General features: G+C 42.9%; 1 pseudogene; it reads right to left on the bottom strand.

Annotated features, from left to right (window-relative positions):
* Positions 1–4,530: 4,530 nt before the first annotated feature.
* Positions 4,531–9,662, bottom strand: LOC127783503 (uncharacterized; annotated as a pseudogene).
* Positions 9,663–10,782: the final 1,120 nt, after the last annotated feature.

The raw sequence follows: 10,782 nt of genomic DNA, 5'->3' as shown, positions 1-10,782 counted from the left end.
TAGTGCTCCCACTAGTTGGGGATTTATTTTCCTAAGGTAAACAAGGCGATACTAACAATATCGATCATAAGGCTATAACAAGGATTAATAGGTAATGCTAAATAAAATAGAGATAACGCGGGAATTAAAATAAAGCGGTACTGCAATAATTTAAAATAAAATAATTTCATAAACTGGGATTCAATATGCTCAAGGATGATGCGACTTGCCTGCTTAGAGAGAACGACCTTCCGAACCTTTGACGACGACCACGAACCGCACTTCAGGAACCATTGGAACGACAGAAGCTACGCGAAGCACACAAGCAAAGCTACAACCCTATAAAGAAGCAATAACAATACATAAAAATAAAGGCACAGGGTTCTTTAGGTTATAACAAAAATTAAGAGACTTGAACGGGTCGATTCGGAATTCGTATGATCAAGACATGATCATCCGAAGTTCAATGTTGTTATATGGAGATTTACTGATTGTTGTAATTAATTTTGCAACTATAAAATATGTGTAAGCGCCAGCGTGGAAAAGACAGAAAAACTATGCTGTTGACATGCGGACCCCACAGGTCAACCTAAGGGACCACGGCGGACTGAGTACACAGAGATGGTCCACGGGTCGATAGAAGCGGACCCCGTGTCTCAACAGAGACAAGAGGCCGACAAACGGACCCCACTAGACACTGCGCGGGCTGCACACGTGGAAACCATGCGGCTACCGAGCGGGCACACTAACACGGTCACGAGACGCACAGACGAACGACTACCAACACTGGTACACGGGTACCGGGGTCGACAACCACACAATGCGCACGGTGGCGACATCAAGAAGGTGAGGACGGGGCAGCGAAGGAGAGATCCTCACCACAACAAGACGGAGCGCAGAACGACGACGACGAATGGTGCAGCGGAGACGGCTCGGGGAAGACCGGCGATGACGAACAGCGCAACGACGAGAGGACGACTTCGGCGGCGACCCTAGGACAAAGGCGAGGTGGGGCCGGCGGAACTTTTGACGACGTGGAGCCGAGGACGAAGGCGACGACGGGGCAGCGGCGCACTTGACAAAACGCGGACGATGAATGAGATCGGCTTGGTGGAAGACGAACGCCACGATGACCGGGAATGATGGAAGGATGTCGCGACAGCCAGCTTGGAGGAGGGCGAAGGGGAGATGAGGCCGAGGACGACCTTGCCACTGTAATGCCGGAGGTGGTGGTGGTTCGGCCGACCGACGCACGGGCGTGGAGGAAGGGGCAGCCAAGGGACTCCGGCGAGGATGGCGCGGGGGCGACGTGCGGCGGCTCCCGGATCAAGGCGAGGCTTGGCCGAGGGAGAGGACGACGTCACGGTACCGGGGAAGGCGCCGGGGCAGCCGACCGATGCACAGGCAGCTGGAAGCGGCATAGTGGCGGCAACACCACTAGACATCGACGAGGGCACTGTTCCGGTGAGCTTTGGCTGAGGAGACGGTGAGGTCGGGTGGCTGGAGGTGGCCGGCGGCACGGGAGAGAGAGGAGGACAGCGGGGAGGTGGCAAGGGATCTCGGGAAGACTCGGGAGGAGGCAAAAACGAGAGAACGCAAGGAGGGGGTTCCATTTTATAGCGGAGGGGAATGATCCGGCCATGGGAAAGGCGGGGAACGGTGGCAGGATTTGGGGCCGGCAACCATGGAAAGCGGCTGGGATCGGCGCGGCCATTCCGGGTGATTAAGGGCGCTATTCAAGGGGAAAATTAGGGGGAATTGCATAGGATGGAAAGGGGATTAATTCCCCTAATCAATTTTGGAATCCAAGGTTTGAATCGGGCGGATTTGAGGGAGGAAACGGATAGGGTTTACGGGCGAGAGAGAGACGAGCCGGCCGGCTGGAGGAAGAGGACGACCGACAGGCGGGGCCCACGCAGGAGGCGCGCTGTTGGTATTTCTTAACGACATTACTAGAAATATAATTCCCAGCAATGGCGCAGTAATACCTCTGGTATATTATGGTTACAGAGTTCATCCGCAAGCGCACGGATATACCATTGTACAATTTCACCCGAGAGTATTTCAAGGGTATCGTATTTATTTTATCCCATGGGAAGATCATGTAGAGAGAACTCAACTAATAATTTATATATTACTTGTGATAATCATATTCTAAGCAGGGGTTAAGATAATCCAAGGATAGAGTGACACACAAGCATTAACAACTCATTCTCATAATAAATGATCTAAGCTAGGTGGAAAGAAAAGAGAAACAGAATCTATTCCTATACTTCTAATATACATAATATACATACAACCTAGTTAACTGATATACTAGCTAATACCCTCTATCCGATGCCCTCCTGGTACTTCGAGAAGCCACCCCTGACTGCCGAGTTCTTTACGATAGCCCATCATGACTATACAACCGAGGCTAAATACGGAGGAATACCCTCCCAAGAAAATTAACTTAGGATTATATATAGGCGCAGAGAAATACCCGTACTGAGCTGTCACCATCAGCGGTCCACCTCTCATTCGCAATATATAACCCCAATTAATGATATCCCGTAATCTAGACACCACGCCTAAACTACCAGATACTACTCTAATATCATCGTCATGACATAGAGTAATTGCATAAGCAAACATTATACCCTCACCAAAGCATCTCACATATAAGCTAACCGTATTTTCAGTATAACTTGAACATAATGTAAAGTAGGTACTCATATACTCGGAAAGTATTTCAATACCATAAATGTATATAGAAGAGTATTCTAATAAAAGTACAAAGCTTACAAAAGAGGAAAGGAAAGCTGCTAGAGCCATACCTGAACTCTTCCGAAGACTTCCGGACTCCTGACTCCTATTCTATTTCTATTCCACCAGCTAGATACTACTAAACTAAACTTGAGAGAAATGAGAGAGCTATTGCTTGAGGTGTGTGTTGAAGTGAAGAGAGTGAGCTCCTTATATAGAGGTGGTTATGACGGTTGTGGAAGGGGAATTGTCTGAAGTGCCCTCCAACCGTCATTGGGATGCAATCCTAGACGTCCACGCCAAAACCTGGATCCAATGGCGCCAAGATTGGTTCGGCCGAACCACCAGGTTCAGCCGAACCTGGGGCTGGCCCAATCCAACCAAATTTCAGACTTGTGAATTTTGGCCCAATTCATCGTGTCAGTTCTGAGTTCTTGGCCTATTCACACACAATTCTGAGTTGATGTCGATTCTCCTCTACTTTAGTGTCATTCCCTGCAAGAGGTTAATATACCTAATACTAGTGGAAGTTTATTATTCTAACAGATATATGCATTGCAAGCATCACTAGTTCTCCTCTATTTTGGTAATATTGATGGTCGACACTGATCGATAACGACCGTCAACTCAACGCGCGTTCGGCGAGGAGGGGAGCGGTTCGGCCTAAATTGTTTACAATTTGGTACTTTTTGAAAACTTATTTCGCAAATAGACTCTTGGAAAAACTTATCCCAGAAATGGTCCTTTTTGGGGCGTCAGAGTGGCTGGCGCCGTAGTCCAATGCGACGGCGCCAGGATGATTGGCGCCATCTCCCCGCCATCGTGGCACATGCGAACCGATGTGGCAGGAGGAGGGCACTAGCATGGCTGGCACCGCCCTCAGGAGAAGGGAGCCAGCGTGGCTGGCGCAATCCCCCTCCCCCACCCCTCACATCTAATCCTGTTTCTCGAACGGACGAACCATGATGGATATTTTGGATATTTTATGCAAATACATTAGCTCATCTTAGATCTAAAATCCTATAAATAAAATAAAACATATAGTTTTGTTGGATAAGGTTAGAGCTAATCTTATGAAGTTTATAAGATCTTGTGTTAACAAATCTCCAATATAAAATCAACAATAATTTTGTGTTAATTCACACCAAAATTTTGTGTTAAAATCAACAATAAAACTTGCAGATTTCGAACATTCTTGAGCTTTTTTTTTACCTCTTTTACATCCTATAAACCAAAAAAAATAAGTTATGGTTTTTTGTGTTACATTCGGGAGTCATTTTTTAAAACAGGTGTAACTTTCTCATACGGAGTTGGAATCAGGCAAAAAATATATCCACGGACATCTACAGAAAAAGTTACATCCGATTCCCCCCCCCCCCCCCCCCCCCCCGCTTTGCCATGTTCGGCGAAATTAAAACATCAAAATTCCGCTTGCAAAATTGTGTTTTTGAGGCGAGAAGCTTTTCGGTAGAGTTTTGAAAAATTCTACAGATCACATATTTCGTCTGTTTGAGTTTATTTTTTTTATGGTTGGTTCTTGTGGGTTCCTAAGTGTGAAAAAATATCAAAAAAATAAAAAAAATAAAAAAGTTGCACATCTCCACCCATGTCCTTGCTCGATCGTCACGGGTAGAGTGATGGGCACGTGTCCAACCCAGCACTGTGGCTCGTTGAGTTTGTCGACGAACATATGACACAATCACATACTTTACCTATTATTTTTAAAATATTAATATATACATATCCTGTTTACAAGAAGCGAAAGCACGCGGTTAGTTGTATAGCATATGTACAACAATCTAAACATGACATACTATTGAAAGAGATGCAATTGAAGAAGAGCAATATATAGTGATGCGGAAGTCACCAAATGCAGCTTGCCAATCTCATTATTGTCATCTCTCTCGATTGGGACATAATTTATCCAGTTATACTATAAGTCATCGGTGGTGTCGACAATATGTCGTATACCCAGCCCAACCGAAGATCAGTATCAGAGTCCAACACTCCTTGAGCACGCCAGAGAGAATGTCCTTCGTCAGTGATAGCAACGCCCAAAGCCCCATTCTGATGTACAACGGTCCAGCGAGTGCATAGAGCTTCTGAAGGCGTCCCTTGTTTCTGTACAGCATAGTGAAGGGGCTGAGCACGCAGATGGCAATGCCAGTCTTGGCATCAACCGGAGCCAGCACCATGTACACCCCAAGTGCAAATGCAGCCACCAAGCTGGTCCCGGAGCTCGTCAGGAAGAAGATGGACACGGCGAAGTGCTTGCGGCGGACAGGCAGGTTAACCATGGAGATCCCGGAGTACATGAGATCAAGGGTGGCAATTGAGGAGCAGATGAATGCTAAGGTGGTTGCCATGATGAACGCATCGAACGTGTACCTTCCCGCGAGTGTCGGTGAGCCGCCATTGATGTGGTCATCAGCTCTATAGCCTCCTGGTAGAGCGAAAGTCGCGCCGAATGTCACCGTTGCTATCAGGACCGAACCGATCGCTAGGGTTTGGGTTGAGTCACTCAGTATCTGGGACTCGTTGCTGTCGTCCTCTGCCGTCCCAGGGGGTATGTGTTTTTGCTGGAGATGATCCCATCGAATAGTGCCATGTTTTGCACCGGAACGGACCAGTGCATGATGTATTGTTTCTTCTAGGTTCTGTTAAATCAAGTAGGATCAACACAAATCATCAGTACATTTTCAGGGGCTGCCTGGTAAGGGATTTTAGTTATTTACATAAGCCACAAATTTTGACCACTAAATGCATATCAGCTTCCCGTTGTCTAACGATTTTGACTACTACTCATCTATGATTCACAAGCAAAAGCTAGAGCAAACGGAACCAGTTTCAGTAAAACTCTTCTAAGATAAACTACCCATCTTGGATAGTTGGATGCTATGAATAAGCAAAACGTTTTTGAGAAATTTCAAGACATGATTTGACAATTTTTTCAGCGTAAATTTAGGTACGTATGTCCTGCTGCTACACTACCAGAAACGGTATTGCCTATGACGGCTAAAACCCGTCAAGAATAAATGAAAAACCGTCAGTAAAATAGGTCCTAACATGTCATTGACAGGAAAATACCATCAAAACTATCTTGTCGGGGAAAAAAATAATTTGCCTGATGTATGTCCGTCACAGAAATTATTCCTGACGTGAACGCACGTCGAGATTAATTTTCCTGACGTGAATTGCTCAGTCAGTGATATTTCCCATATCATAGGTTTGACCATCAAAGAGATTTTTCTGACGGGTAGAACTGTCAGTAAAATTGTTCATCCATTATTATGGTACTCCCTCTATACCATATTATAAGAGATTTTGGGTGCATATGGCACAACCTAGTACTACGAATCTGGACAGGGAGTCTATCCATATTCGTAGTACTATGATATGTTACATCCATCCTCAAAATCCCTTATAATATGAAACGAAGAGAGTAATACACAATATACTAGGATGATCCATATGTACATAATATCTAATAGCAAATATGATCATTTTGATATTCATCACACACAGCACGTAAACTGCTCAAATTCAATTATTTCATTCAAAAAAAAAAGAAAGATCAAATCCATCATCATAACTTATAGTTCTAGTTAACTATTTCAACATAACACACAAGTATGAACTTCTAAAGTCTAGCCAGAAACAGAGTGGTATCAAATTTTATACTAGGAAACGTAGGCTGTGGTACCTCACTAGTCACATTTTGTTATATGCAAATTTATAGTGCAAGCATATAAGGAAGTAGATTACCCATCCATAGAAAATCCCTGTAGGAATTTTTCTTGTTGCTACATCCAGTGGAGTTTGCCCACTCTTATTTGTCAGATTTAAGAGTACCCGCTTGTTACCTAGCAAAGAGCAGACTAAACTCAGGTTCCCAAGTTAGACAGCTAGGTGCAGTGCAGTGTTGCCTTCTTTGTCCTGCATGTTCAACACAGATGAAAGAACTACTTTCTTGCAAGCAAACCTAACAATATCATTCCTCTGCTTCTCGACAGCAATGTGAAGGAATGTTCTTCCATCAGAATCACGAAATGAGGCACAACCTGGCCATTTTTCTATCAAGAGAACTATGGCGCTCCGGACACCTGCAGATGCAGCGACATGGATTGGTAGGGACTCTTCATTGTCTGGTTGAAATGCTGAAGAAGGACAAGCTTCAAGAACTTTGGAGACAATTGCTTTGGAACTGAATCGATTGTGTAGTGACGATTCCACTGATGCAGCAAAGTGAAGAGGTGTACTCCCGTATTTATCCCTTTCTTCAGAAAGATCGTTCTTCCATCTCAACAGCCTTTCAGTCATCTCTGTAATCATGCAAATAAAACATATATAATGAATATTCCAACTTTTAGGTACATATATAGTAATACAGGAAAATATGTGGTGTAAACCTAAAAACTACCGTAAATCCAAAAATAAATGTCTGAGATTAGTCTTTGTCACCCTGAGTAAAACTTTTACTCATGGTTAAACATGGGAGTAAAATTTTTACTTAGGGGGATGTGAACAAATCATAGACATTCATTTTTCATTATATAATAGTGCACTATATATATTCCATAGTAAAACAGCGATTTCCACTACAGTACTATACTCCTACTTCCTCCATAGGACTACGAGTGTCACATCCCTCTAAAATCTCTTATATTATAGGACGGAGGGAGTATTGTTTTATCTTTAGTTGAAAAATCACTACCTGGTTTCTTTGGCTTATTCCCATTTTGCCACTACTAAGGTCATCATTTTTTTATGGAATTAGTTTCGTGGTTTAAAATAAATCATCTGCCACCACAACAATATAAAAGTCTCACCCTTACCAATTTACCATGTCAATCGATCTCCATTTTGGACACAAGAATATAAAAGTATTAGAGTAAAGTCCATCACCGGTCCCTAAAGTTGTACCGCTGTGTCATCCTGGTCCTTAAACTCGCAAATCGACCGTTCAAGTCCTCAAACTTGTTTGACTGTGTCATCCCGATCCTTAAACTTGCAGATCACTCGTTTAGGTCCTTCAACTTGTTCAGTTGTGTCACCCCGGTCCCTAAACTTAGATTTGAATATCATCTGGGTCAAATAGTTCGGTATAAAGACTTTATATTTTAAAATAATTCATAACTTTTTCACGTGAACTCTAATGAAGACAAACTTTATATCAAACTTGTAGCTCTCGATGCGATCTACAACTTTGTAGTTGAATTTTTTTATTTTAAGTCATTTTTTGTCCCAAAATGTAATTTTAAAATTAAAATTTCAAAATCTATAAACATGCAATAATGTTTTGGGACCCTAAACAGTTTTAATTCAAAAACTTTTCAACTAAAAAGTTGTAGGTCGTGTCGAGGGCTACAATTTTGATATAAAGTTTGTCTTCATTAGAGTTCACATGAAAAAGTTATGAATTATTTTTTGATATAAAGTTTTTAAACCGTCCTGTTTAGGGACTGGGGATCTAAACCAGTGATCTGCAAGTTTAGGGACCGGGATGACACAGTCGAATAAGTTTGAGGACCTAAACGGTCGATTTGCAAGTTTATGGACCGGGATGACACAGCGGTACAAGTTTAGGGACCGGTGATGGACTTTACTAAAAGTATTATCCTAACCAATTTATCACGTCAATCAGTCTCCATTTTGAAGGGAAATTTGTTGTGCAAGCCACGTATATATATTGAAAACCTGAAGCCTTAATTAGGATCGAAATAGACGTATGAGATTTGCTTAGGTTTGAGATTTTTAATCCGACAGAAGTTTTCAGCTTTGTACTACATATTTTCCCTTATTTTGGTACCATGCTAAAATGGCTTATGATTATCATATTGAAATTTTTTAACTTAACTTTCTCTAATAAGTACTTCGAAGATCTCCTTGATCTCTATATATATGTACACATTATTTTCCAAATTATGAAAATTCATGAAAGATAAGAACGAGTTAATTAGTAGGGAAAAAATACACGACCTCATACTGCTTCCTAATAATAGTAGAAAATGGCAAAATGCTATGTTTTCTTACTATCTTATTAGTAGTTTCGAAATACTCTAAACAGGAAGTGCGTAGCAGGTACCTTTGCCTCGAAAAACTGCAGCGTGCAATGCATTTTGTCCATTTGGTCCAGCGTAGGATAGAATGTTTCTTACACTCATATCATATAGGGTCTGAGCGATAACATTCTTTTCCAGCAAGATGGCTAGATACAGTGGTGAAGTGCCTTCTCGAGGAAATCTAGCCAATTCTGAATCATACGTCAATAGTAGCTTGACCATATGATTATCACCGATGCATACAGCCTGGTGCAATACTGTCTCCTTCAAATTATCCTCCTTCCTAAGGAGATCCTTCACAACATTGACACCATTAGCTTCAGTTGCAAGATCAACAAGCTGAGAAACCATTTGGGGATTCCCGGCCCTTACGGCGCAATGCAAGGGCGTGTCGCCATTGTTATTTGGTTGGAAGAGGAGGTGTTTTGCACTACGATGGATTACTTTGGCACACTTGAGGAAACTAGGGCCATTCCCATGTGTGGCCACCACATGAAGTGCGGTGTTCCCATCAACAGTAACACCCTCTAGCAACGACTCTGCAGCCACGGAAGGAACATTGGTACATTCCTCTATGTCAGAAGGCGAACTTCCGTTGCGCACTGGTATGAGCTTAAGGAATTTCTCGCTAGGCTTCATGGTAGTTGGATGCGCTAGTGAGTTGCCGTCTCCGCTGAGAAGGAAGCTCAGACCCTCACAGTCACCGGAGCACGCCGCTGCAAGAAGCAGCCGATGCATGCCGCCGCTGACCACCGGAATCTCCACGGCTGCATCCTCCCTAAACCGCCGGCTTTCGCCACGGTCTCCGGCCACCACCGCCATGGGCACAGCAGGAGCACGGAGGCTTGCAGCCGTTGGCAGCTGGGAAGGCCTCATTGTGGGTGGTGCAGTGTTGGGTATTGTGTTTTGGGTCACTTGTATGGGTGGAAGTGTGTAAATTTGCTAGGAACCATTTGCAGCTTTGCAGGTGGAAGTAATCCATATTAATTTGCTGACCACCGTTGCGAACCGTACTACTCCACTCATCTGCATATGCAGTTTGTTCTTTCCTTCGCTAGGCTTCACATGTTCCTTCCTTCATATGCAATTTGTTCTTTACTTCTTTTGCCTGCGGCAACGCGAGACAAGATCGTACGTTCGATACAAAAATAATCTGCGGTTTATATGCGTGGTAGCTAGGCGCCTTTCGTGTATTTAATTTGCATTGGCCTATGGTCTTGTGTTCGTTCTCTCCGGGCAAGATTATGGGATCAAAAGATTGTTTCAATCAAGATTATGCCGCTTCGTTTGTTGCACTGGAGCAAGTTAAGTATCCTCTCTTTTCAACTTTTTATTGAACCGTTTGCGTTACCTGTCTAGTTAGCCTACGATGTGATGCAATGAAAGAGCCCATGCGCTTTGTATGCCGTACATCACTTGCAGCTTCTTTTATTCTTTAGCTATTCCCTCTGTACTTTTTCAACACCAAAGGGCAACTTAGTCTCTGGTTTCACCGGCCGTTAGGCATTGTTTTTCTCAAAAGGAAAGAGATTCATGAAGAAATTTTGTAGGATTCAAATCCTACAAAATATTAGGGCTTTCAAAATCCTATAAAAATTCATTTGAAAAGACATAATACACAGTGATATGAAGAAATTAGAGATAATCTAGGTTTTACCCCTTCAAAATTATCCTTGCAATTCTCTCTTATTTGGAAAATACAATATAAACACACATACTCATATATACATACACACACTCACCTCGATAAATAAATACATGACCATCTCCTCTAACGATCAAGAGGCACACATTCCTTCCAGATCTACCATCCAAATTAATTAAATGGCTTGTTTTTATATCATCGATATCATCTTCTTCTTTCCTAATTTCAACCGGGCCGTAAACTTTACTGCTTAAGGGCTGTTTGGATGAGAGGAAGAGACTTATATTTATTAGAGAAGGACTAAAATCATCCAAACAGGGCCTTATACGGCCTCACTCTCTAGGAATTGCA

This window comes from Oryza glaberrima, chromosome 9 (assembly GCF_000147395.1).
Source record: "Oryza glaberrima chromosome 9, OglaRS2, whole genome shotgun sequence".
Taxonomy (NCBI): domain Eukaryota; kingdom Viridiplantae; phylum Streptophyta; class Magnoliopsida; order Poales; family Poaceae; genus Oryza; species Oryza glaberrima.
The sequence above is the reverse complement of the archived record's forward strand: the minus strand, read 5'-3'. Positions and strand labels throughout refer to the sequence as shown.